Source organism: Octopus bimaculoides, chromosome 4, assembly GCF_046866305.1.
Source record: "Octopus bimaculoides isolate indiv1 chromosome 4, ASM4686630v1, whole genome shotgun sequence".
Classification (NCBI taxonomy): domain Eukaryota; kingdom Metazoa; phylum Mollusca; class Cephalopoda; order Octopoda; family Octopodidae; genus Octopus; species Octopus bimaculoides.
In genome coordinates this window covers 29,599,449-29,611,391 of record NC_142931.1, presented here as the reverse complement: position 1 = coordinate 29,611,391, position 11,943 = coordinate 29,599,449, and the positions used below count along the sequence as shown (strand labels likewise).

The following is an 11,943-nucleotide window of genomic DNA, read 5'->3' as shown; positions in this document are numbered from 1 at the left end:
CAACGAAAGAGTTCTGTGATCGCTCGGCCTGCGGAAAATAGCAACCAAATTTCCTTTGAATCACACCCTACCGTTTTAAATGGCATACAGGACAAAATAATTCCTACTATACAAATTGATGAGTTGGTCATGGCTAGAACGCTTTTCATCATATGTATGTTTGACTAGGGGTTTATCTGAGGTTAAATAGCATGAACTTAGTTGACTTCGAGGCTAGAAAAAGCAGCTAAATTTATCTCAAATCACGTCTCTGTCCTAAAATAGGAAACAATATTGTATAAATGTCCTGTAATACACACACACAAACATTAGATAATATGTTTATTATATAAGCAAAGAGAAGGCAGTGAGCTGGCAGAATCGTTAGCACGCTGGACGAAATGCTTAGCGGTATGTCAACCATCACTACGTTCTGAGTTCAAATTCCACCGGGGTCGATAAATTAAGTACCAGTTGAGCATTGAGGGCGATGTAATCGGTTTAATTCCTCCTCCAAAATTTCAGGCCTTGTGCCTTATAGTAGAAAGGATTATATAAGCAAAGAGAAACGCCGCCCAGAGTTCGGTGTTTCTCTTAATAACAACAAGGACGACACTGGTGATGTCAACAATTAAAACACAATAATTTCAAACTTGGTCTTAATTTCATTTTAACCTTTAGACTTGTTTTCTTCTTCTTCAGAATGCGTGAATTTATAATAGACTAGAATGCGTGAATTTATAATAGACTAACTCGGTCCATAAAATACATACACGCCACTGACTTTTACATAAAATTTTACAGTTCACAAACAGAAACAAAAGGCACGGTGAACTGGTGTGGAATTTGAACCAAAAAAAAATCGGTTAAGCACTGGCTATCACAATCAGAATTTCTTTATGAGGCACTTTGTTTCATCTGGATTTTTTTTTTATTTGTTTTGCTTTTTTAACATTATTTTTAAAACACAGAATGAATATAACACCAATGATGTCAACTTTAATGCATCACAGCGCTTTAATTTCTTTCTCTTTAGGACTTTAATTGATATACATTCATCATGATTCCTGCCATACTGAAATAACGATGAGAAGTATTTGACGCAATTTACTTAATTGACTATTTGCATATTGCAAGTAAATTAGTTTATCATATTAAGAAATAGAGGTCAAATTCCTCTGTGGATGAATGTGAACTCTGGAACGCGTGGTACTGAACGTAAACACATAACTCTACACCATTTGTACCAACAATTATTTCTTTTTCAGGCCAAAGTCAACTGGTTTGTTTATTTACGTTTTTCTAAACTGTGTTTATGTGCAAACACTGTGGAGCTAGCTTGCCAGAGTAGTTAACGAATTGCGGATCGTGCTGCTATTCAAGACTGCTCGCAACGATATATACAACTGTAAAACTTTAACTTTTAAAGGTAAGAATCTTATCAAATATCACATTGAATTATCACCGAAGTCAATTAGAACCGACTAACAAGTAAATCCTTATACCCTTTTTTGTAAAACAGAAAAATTTCCCTTGGAGCTATTTTCTAAAATAATGTACTACTTTGTGAAAGTATATATGCTAATATTTTAGGCAAACCTTAGTTTCTTACCAAAGATTCTTTTCTCTAAATTTCGTTTCTAGGTCGACTTCCCCTTCATACATACAAAAGCAAGGCTGAGAGACAAAAATACATTAAGGATTATGAAACATTTTATACCAGTCTAAGTTTAAATCCATTCTTCAGCTCCTAGTTGATACTGTACTATCAGAGTCGTTAGCACGCTGGACGAAAAGCTTAGCAGTATTTCATTCGTCGCTCCTTTCTGAGTTCAAATTCCGCCGAGGTCGATTTTGCCTTTCATCCTTTCGGGGTCGATAAAACGAAGCACCAATGAAATACTGGGTCGTGATAATCGATTATCCCTTCTCCTGTTGCTGGTCTTGTGCCAAAATTTAAAACAATTATTATCGTTCAGTTTTATATTTATGAGATGAGGAATTATGTGTATTATTTACATTATTTATATAATTTACATTCGACGGATATTTGTCCTCATCTTGTTTGTTGTTAATACAACGTTTCGGCTGATATACCCTCCAGCTTTCTTCAGGTATCTTGGGGAACTTTCGAACCTGGGTTCTCATTCCAAAGGTATTTTTCGATGTTATTATTATTATTATTATTATTATTATTATTCAGGTCACTGCCTCGAATCGAACTCGGAATCTTGGGGTTTGTAACCCGCGCTCTTAACCACCAGGACCTGAATAATAATAATAATAATAATAATAATAACAACAACATCGAAAAATACCTTAGGAATGAGAACCAACCCAGGTTCGAAATTTCCCCAAGACACCTGATAAAGGCTGGAGGGTATATCAGCCAAAACTGTGTGTAAACAACAAACAAGATGAGGACAAATATCCGTCAAATGTAAATAATGTAATTATTGTAGTTGTTATTGCTCAGAGGGTGAGCTGGCAGGAGAAAAATGCCGGGTAAAATGCTTACCAGCATTTTATCCGTCTTTACATTATGAGTTCAAATTCCGCCGAGGTCGACTTTGTCTTTCATCCTTTCGGAGTCGATAAAATAAGTACCAGTTGAATACTGAGGTCGATGTAATCGACTTAACCCCTTCCCCACAATTACGGCCCTTGTGACAAAATTTGAAACCATTAATATTATTATTATTGTTATTTTGTCAAAGGAGACGATACATTGATAATAAGGATAAAGAAGAGGATCTAGTCTTTCTCATTCCTAAAATAAGCCCCACTTAATTTTACTCAGATTGCTTTCAATTCTGGTGTATCGAAGCAATTCTGAATTTTGATAACGGTCAACCAATTACTTTATCTAGTAAATTAAAGAATCTGATGCTATGGGACATTTGGGTAATTTTAGCCAATCAACAGACAGTGTGGCATTAGCAGCTTGTTACTTTGACAACCACACGCTATGTTGTGGCTCACTGGTATCTATGTTGATTTTTCACATTTAATTCTTCACCCCACGAGATTCTTTTCACCCGCGTGTTTTGTTTTAATTTTTCTGTGTGTTAGTATATTACATATTTTTCTGTGCTTCTGTGTGTTAGTATTTTTCTGTGCTTTTTTCTGTGTGTAAGTATTTTTACATATCTTTTATTTCATATATTTTTGGGACTCATTGACTCAGATAGCTGGATTTATGATTTCACTAGGTCAATTCTGTTCATAAAAATTTTAATTAGGAGTATTTCTTAAACCGTTAGCTTCAACAGCTTAACTGAAATCTAGAGGGATATCGTGGAACAGAGAAACTGTGGGTGATACAGATAATTTGACATTATTTTTGAATTCTGCATGTAGTCATGATAGATCGTTGACCAGAGACTATTCAATTTTTTTTCTCCGTGTTTTTTTCCTTGTTTTCTCCGTATTTTTCTCCTTGTTTTCTCCGTATTCTTTCTGTTGAAGAGCGTAGCTCGAAACATTAAAGACTCTCTGTATTCCCGGGCGACAAACTAATACATCCTTTTGTTGTTTACACCACCTGTCCTCGTCTGTTGTTGTTGTTGTTTTTTCGTACATTCTCCCATATGATAAAAGTATGATACAGGTATTCTTTTCCTTGGGACAAATTCTTTGTTGACCAGTGGGCTGAGGTAAAGGGCATGAACCGCAACCCCTTACATTTTTTTTCCTACAGAAACCCACTAGTTCGAGTGCAGAGATTCCGAATCTGCCAAAAAAATCTGCATTTCAAAATTTTAATTTGCCTTCATCCCACAATTTTTTCTGTTTTCAATTTTTTTAGAATTTTTTTTTTTTTTTTTTTTTGCGATATACGTAGAAAAATACGGAGATTATGATTCTAAAAAAAAATTTTTTTTGTAAAATTAAAATTTTTCCAAACAAAATAATAATAAATAAATAAACACCCCTTCCCTCTGGTGGATAGTATTTCATGACGAACATAACCCAACGTGTGGTTGGGTGTCTTTTGGAATTAAGAGAGGTATGTAAAAATTAGTTTTTTTTTTAACACACACACACACACACACACACACACACACACACACAACAAAATGACATTAAAATTTTTTTTCTTTTTTGGTAATTCGTATTTAGAAAGTTGATCTTCGGTTTGGCTGTTGTTTCTAGCTTGTCAGAGAAAACACTTTAATTTCACTTTCTGTCATAGGGCAGAGAGGAGGGGTGTTTATTTATTTATTTATTTTTAATTTTTTTTTTTTTTGAAAAATTCAAATTTCACAAATTTTTTTTTTCTGTATCATAATCTCCGTCTTTATCTACGTATTTCGCCAAAAGAAAAAAAATTCTAAAAAAAGGAAAATTGGTGGTGGTGGTGTGTATGTGTGTGGGGGGAATTTAAATTTTGAAATGCTGATTTTTTTTGCAGATTTGTAATCTCCGCACTCGAATTAGTGGGTTTCTGTAGAAAAAAAAACAAAACAGAAAGACCGAAAGCGGGTGCGGTCTTCCGCCGACCAGAGTTATTCTTATCATAGTTTACAAATCCAAGCACACATACACACATGTACTACACCTGTATGAGTTGCACCTGTAATACAAAGGTAAATCCTTGTCACAGTATATTTTGTCATTTACTTGCTTCAGTCATTAGAGTACTGCCTTAAAGAATTTTTAGTCGACTCCAATTCTTTGTTTGTTTTTTTTTACTCTGCTACTTATTCTGTCGGTCTATTTTGCCGAACCGCTAAGTTATAGGGATGTAAATACACCAGCACCGATCGTCAAGAGGTGGTCTCACACACATGCGTACTCGCTTTGGTCGGCTCGAGGCTATAGCAGAAAACACATGCTCAGCATGCCACGTGGTGGGACTGAACACAGAACCATGTAGTTATGAAGCAAATTTCTTATCACACAGCACTAATTCTACTTGGAGATTGTGGTAAAGGCACAGCTGTCTGTAGAATGGTCAGTTGCTTACACGCTAATTCAATGCGTAGAAAATTCAGTTGAATCCACGTCGTCGAAAATGACAGAGAACCATCCATACACACTTATAAAAAAAACAATGTGTGTGTGTGTGTGTGTGTGTGAGAGAGAGAGAGAGAGAGAGAAGGAGTAAGTGAGAGGGGGAGCGAGAGTTACATCTATCAATGTCTCTTGTATGCGTTAAAAGTTGTTTGTTTTCAATTTAACACTCATTCGAAGGGTGGGGGTCAAAACTTGTATTAGCTTCACTCCCCGGACAGTAATAGGAATTATTCAAGCATATAAATGCGGAGAAACATAATCGAAGAAACAGAAAGAAGAGAGAAAAAACAAAGTGTAGTAAAGAGAAGGGGATGTGAAGAAGAAGACAGGAAGAGTGGCAAACATATATAATATTGTGTATGTGTGTATACACTAACAATTAATATAAACAGCTAAGCGTAATATAAAACTGTAAAGGAAAAATTTGTCACTAATTGTGACTGAGGGTGCTGAATAGGAACTATATTGCAAGAAATAAGAGTTAAAATCCTTGGCCGTCGCTGCTACAGTTTTCAACGCATCGTCATTCACGGCTCTGAGAATCATCTAAGAGGACACAAGTAATATCGTCCTCTCGTGGGTGGCACCAGCGTCAGAAATTGGTAACAAGCGGAAAACTGGGAGGCCACAAGCTTTGTTTCTGCTTCGTTGCCGCGTCTTAAAATCTCTCTCTCTCTCTGTATATATATATATATAATATGTGAGTATATGCATATATACGTACATGTATGTACATATCTACATGTATAAGAGAAGCAATTCAATTTGCAGCCCTTCTTAATTCTTATCTTTGTTTCCCAATTCCTGTCCCATTCTTTTTCATTTCAACCTAAGCTATCAACATTCTTAAACCGATACAAACACGTACGCGCACACAGCGCTCTTCCAAGTTTATTTCTCCTCACATCGCTTTTTCTACTCAGTTCCATCTCAGCACATTCTCTTTTTCATTGCTTTATTTACACATGGATTATTTTTATATAATAATATTCATAATAATTATTTCTAAGTGCCCTCTGCTATAGCCTCGGGTCGACCAAAGCCTTGTGAGTAGATTTGGTAGATGGAAACTGAAAGAAGTCCCTCGTATGTGTATGTGTGTGTGTGTTTGTCCCTGCCATTTCTTAATAACCGATGCTGGTGTATTCATGATTCCGTAACTTAGCAGCTGGCAAAAGAAACCGATAAAAGAAGTAATAGGTTTACAATGAATAAGTCCTGAGGTCGATTTCTTCAGATAAAATCCTATAAGGCGGTGCTCCAGCATGGGCGTAGTCAAATGACTGAAACAAGTAAAAGAATAAAACAATGAAAGAATATAGGTGTAAGATCTGGTGTTAGTGTGGAAAGGTTAGTCGATGCTGTTGGCCCCAATTATTGATTAACGTTTCATTTTATAGATCCCTCATAGATGAAAAGGTAAGTTTACTTCAGCGGGATTTGAAATCAGAATGTAAATATCTGAAACGAATATTGGGAAACACTTAGCCCTGTTGTTGCTGGCATTCCGTCGCTTACGACGTCGAGGTTCCAGTTGATCCGATCAACGGAACAGTCTGCTCGTGAAATTAACGTGCAAGTGGCTGAGCACTCCACAGTTACGTGTACCCTTAACGTAGTTCTCGGGGATATTCAGATTGACACAGTGTGACAAGGCTGACCCTTTGAATTACAGGCACAACAGAAACAGGAAGTAAGAGTGAGAGAAAGTTGTGGTGGAAGAGCACAGCAGAGTTCGCCACCATCCCCCTGCCGGAGCCTCGTGGAGCTTTAGATGTTTTCGCTCAATAAACACTCACAACGCCCGGTCTGGGAATCGAAACCGCTAGTCCGCTGCCCTAACCACTGGGCCATTGCGCCTCCACTACACTTAGCCCTAGGCTCTAACGATTCTGCCAAATCACTGTCCTTATAATAATAATAATACTTTCTACTCTAAGCACAAGGCCTGAAATTTGGGAAGGGGTTTGCTCGTCGATTACATCGTCCCATTACTCAACTGTTACTCAACTAAATAATGAAGAGTGAAGTCGACGTCGGCGGAATTTGAACTCAGAACGTTAAGACGGGCGAAATGCCATTAAGATAACAATTCTGCCCGCTGGGTTGACTGGAGCAATGTGAAATGAAATGTTTTGCTCAAGAACACAACGCATCACCCGGTTCAAGAATCGAATCCACAATCTTACGATCATTAGTCCAACACCCTAACCACTAAGCCACACGCGCCTCTGTATGTGTGTGTGTGTGTGTGCAAACCGGGGACGGGCAAACACGTAATAAAATATATTAAGACGTTAAAATTTTATTTTGCAAAAGAAGCCAAATAGAAATACAAGCAGAAAAAAAAACTAAATCACTATGATATATACATACAGATACAACTTAAAATAAAAGCAATTAATACACGCATATGTGTATGAGGGTGTAAGGGCATGCTCTCGGGTATAGATGAGGAGTTGCCAGTTAGGATCAGAGCCCTTCAGAAATGATTACCTTCTACTTATCTCTTTTCTACAAACTTAGCTCTCCAGTATTGCCCCTGAGCAATATTGGTGTTTAGCTGAGCTGTGAAGCGCTCTTGAACATACTCGTCCAACTTGTTGATTGGTCATTAACGTGGTCTTTATCAAATTTGCTCTTGGTACTCACGTTCCATCTCTTTCCCAATCAGCATATCGCTTACATAGTTTCATTCTAAGGTCATTGTTAGATCAAACAGGATAGTGTTCTACTTTTGTAGCCCGGTATTTTTCAGATACTTCGTAGGAATTGGTGTTATGTCTTATTCGCCCCTTTTCTAGGGGCTCATTATTTTCTTTCTGTCCCTTCATTCCTTTCTTTACGTTTCTTTTCCTTCCCCAGTTGTTGCTTTCTCCTCACACACACACACACACACACACACACACACACACATATATATATATATATATATATATATATGTATATATGAATCAAGATGACTTGATGGGGATGATGAGTGTGGTTTCAAACCGATTTTGTATTGATGGTTGTAACCTCCCGGGTTTCCATTTGTTGCCAATTTCTGATGCTGGTGGCACGATCGAGAGGGCGATTTTACTTGTGTCTTCTTTGATCGTTCCCAGAGCCGCGACGCGTTGAAAACTGTATCAGCACCGGCTAAGGTCTTCGCTTCTGGTGTTTGTTGTTGTCGTCTCTGTTTCGTTGCCGCGTCTTTCTCTCGTCAGCTGTTTTCTCTTTTCAACTGGTTTACCAATTTTTTTCCGGACTGAACGCTCTAAGGTGGCCATTATTACTGCCCACTAATTTGATTGACCTCCTCTTCGCTCCCTCAATGAGGTAAAATTTCTAGATGGACTTGTTTGTCTTTAGTTATCATTAGAATCTGCGTGACCTTACAGATACACCGTACTCACCCCATATTGCTCAAATCTAACAAGCCGAGCAATTTCTCTCGCTGTGAATCTAATGTTTCTAAGTCCCATGTATTGCTGCACCAGTCTGTGAACAGACATATGGCACTGCAACTCCAACTATCTTCGTCCCGTTTTTGATAATAAAAAAAAAACAAAAACAGGCACGCGCCTCTCCACATGTTGCACTAACCAACGGAACACACAATCTTCCACACATGAAATTGGGCTTCTTCCAGCTCATCATTTAAGGACATATATGAAGCAGTGGTGTAGCTAGAAGGTGTGCCGCCCGAGCCAAACCTTGAGTTTGTCCTGGGCTAATACAGCCTGTACAAGAACCCAAAAGTACCGCCCCGATAAAAGCGTTGCGGTACTGACCACCTCCATCGTCCCCAATTCCGTTTTCAAAACAGCAAGCCACGCTACTTTCTACTTCATCATATCTTTAAAAAACACTTGTCGAGCAAAGTGGTACTGCTTTTGACGACATACCTCATACATTTTCCTCCTTTTTCTTGAACTGGAACACGTTGAATCCCTCATTTGTGTTCATAATTTCCATAGATAGTGCGTTTGTATACATGCATTTTCATTAAAATTATTTTCCATTCCAACACTGATCATTTGCAAGCCCTGTTCTGTGTATGTGTGTCTGAAATTTCGTATATTTCATCAATAGTTTAGATTGTATTTATTTACAATAGTGCTACCGTTACTGTGACAAACGTCTCTTCCTGACACTTCTGAGACAGTCATCGAGTGACGCGTAAATCTGGCTAATATCAAAAGCGTGTGACTGTTTTAAAATGTCTAAGGACATATCTATCCCCTGTCCCCCACCCCACCCCTCCCAAATTATGAGGTAGACATCCAAATTAGCCCGAATACCCTCAGTAGTGTAGTCAAGGAACCGAAATAAAAACTTCTTTTCTGTAAGAAAATATCTTCTACGCGGAATTTTTTCTATAAACAAACAAGAAGAGAAAAAGAAAAGAATGTGCTTATAAATGTATGAATATATATCAGCGCGCGCACACACACGCACACACATACACACACAGACACACGCACACATCCTGCACGCACATGTCCTTTGATTGTTTCCTTCTAACCACCTGCTTCTTGAATCTCCCTACGTTTCCGAATGTTTATCGTTCCATCAATCGCTTCATTTTTCTGTTAATCAGACTGTCTGTCTGTCTGTCTATCTGTCTATCTATTCATCTGTCTATCTGTCTGTTTAGCAGTCAATCTATCTATCTCTCTCTCTCTCTTTATCTATCTATCTATCTGTCTATCTATCTATCTATCTGAAAAAAAAAAGAAAACAAAAAGGCAAAAGAGAGTCACTTACTGTTATAGTTTCTTCAATGAGAATATTGACCAAGGTTACCGTGGTCTTTTCCGTAGGCTTTTCTTTCCACGGCCAAACCTAAACTGTCCTCCCCTCCTTTTACACGAGAACATTACTGTGTGATACACGATCCCTATTGATCGCCTTTTTTTTATTTTTTTTATCCCTTTTGATCGAACTACCCCCTTTTCCTTCCTACGATCCCTTTTGATCGCCCCCCCTTTTTTTTTCTTCCCCTCCCAAAAAGAAAAGCTCTACATTGTATTTGTCCCATCTTCGTTGAGCCCTGTGTGGCTAATAAAAGAAATGTATCTACCTTCCGTCTCTCATTCTCTATTTATCCTATCTATTTATCTGTCAATCTATATCTTTGTCTCTTTTCCCTTCTCTCTGTGCGTATGTATGTATGTATGTATGTATGTATGTATGTATGTGTCTGTCTGTCAGTCTGTAATCGTATCTGTCTCCTCACAGAAGTAATATCCATGTGCCAAACATTTATATTGTGCGACAGAGATAGGCTTCCACGTGTTTGGATTTCGGCTTATTGCTTTCCTGGGACCCACTTCACATTTAAGAGTGCCGAATAAATCTCTCTCTCACTCTCTTTCTCACACACTCTCTCTCTCTCTTTATCTCTCTTACACACGCGCACGCACACATGTATACACTGCGATGAATTTATAAAACCCATTATATATGTGCGTGTATGTGTGTGTGTGTGTGTGTGTGATTTGCATCAGTGTCTCTTCTACGAGCTAACAGTTGTTTGTTTTCAATTTAACAGTCATTCAGAGGGGTGGGGTCAGATTTTTGTATTAGCTTCACTCCCCGGACGATATAGAAATAATCCAAGCATATAAATGAGGGGGGAAACATAATCGAAGAAACAGAAAAAAAAAGCAAAGGGAAGAAGTATAGTTACGAGAGAGAGGTGGGGGTGAAGAAGATGAGAAGAGTTGCAAGCATATGGGTGTATGTATGTGTGTGTGTATGTATGAATGTATGTATGATAGGAAGAGAGAGAGGTTAAGAGGGAGGTAGAGAAGGGGTGTGAGTACCGAGAGATGAATAAGAGAAACAATTTATTAGTTTGCGGCCGTCTAATTCTTGTCTTTTCCCTCCTGATTTCTGTCACATTCTCTCACTTCAACCCTAGCTACACACACACACACACATTTACGCATATATAAACACATCCGTACACACAAACCTATACACACACATGTATACACACACATACTTACATACACGCATATACTGGAAGAATTAAATTAATTTCCTTGCTCACTTTCTCTCCTCCTCCTACTCAAAATACTTCTATCTCGGCCCACAGTGCCTTTTTTTTTTATTTATTGCTTCCTCCACTCATTGATTTCATTATAATACGAAGAAATTACAAGACCAATAACAACTATTATTAATATTAGTTATTTTTGTTATTTCATCATTTTGTAGTTGTAAGTAGTGGTATTAGTGGTGGTAGTATTAGTGGTAGAGGTCTTGGTAGTAGTTGCGGTGGCGGTAAGTTGACCACATCGTCTTTTACACTCTCTGTACATCGTTCCATCGTTCACACTCGTGTCTTGCAAATCCCTCCACAACATATATATTATAACAAAACTCGCCAGTCGGCTTTATGCATCGCACCACGCATTTATTTTAACGACGGACAACAATAACCACTCCACCTACCATTCTTCCTCTCCTCCCTCCCTCCCTCTCTCTCCCTCCCTCTCCCTCTCTCTCTCTCTCTGGCATTCCCTTTCTCTTTTCAGTCTTCATCTTTTTCACACTTCATTCCACTCTCCCATCTACACACAAATTACACCCTTAATCGCCAACACCTACTTTCAATCCCACATACATATATATATACATATATATACAAATATATATATATATATATATATATATATATATATATAGACAGACACCTGCATACAGAACACGCATTTCCTATACGAGCAAGATAGAAAAGTGCTGCTTTATCTCTTTTATTCTCTCTCTTTCTCTCTCTCCCATGTACACAAACGTACACACGACAACATGATGTTTATCGAGACACACAGGCCGTTTTGCATAGATACGGAAAGCCACTTTTCAAAGAGAGACACGCACTTTACACAGGGAGGTAAACCAAGCGTCGATGCAGCCTCTCTGTGAGGCGCGTTCGCTCGCTCCTTGTTGTAG

General features: G+C 38.1%; 1 protein-coding gene across 4 annotated transcripts in view; it reads left to right on the top strand.

Moving 5' to 3' along the window:
* The first annotated feature begins 820 nt into the window (after positions 1-820).
* The window catches only part of LOC106882996 (opioid-binding protein/cell adhesion molecule), a 794,708-nt gene continuing 783,585 nt past the window's right edge, over positions 821-11,943 (top strand). For 2 of the 4 annotated variants that reach the window (XM_089350586.1, XM_089350589.1), the window contains exon 1: positions 10,783-11,943. This exon is cut by the window's right edge. The gene's annotated coding sequence lies outside the window, so the exon portion shown is untranslated. Of the gene's footprint in view, positions 1,409-10,782 lie in introns of those variants that run through there. The other 2 variants (XM_089350587.1, XM_089350588.1) reach the window with 2 other exon arrangements.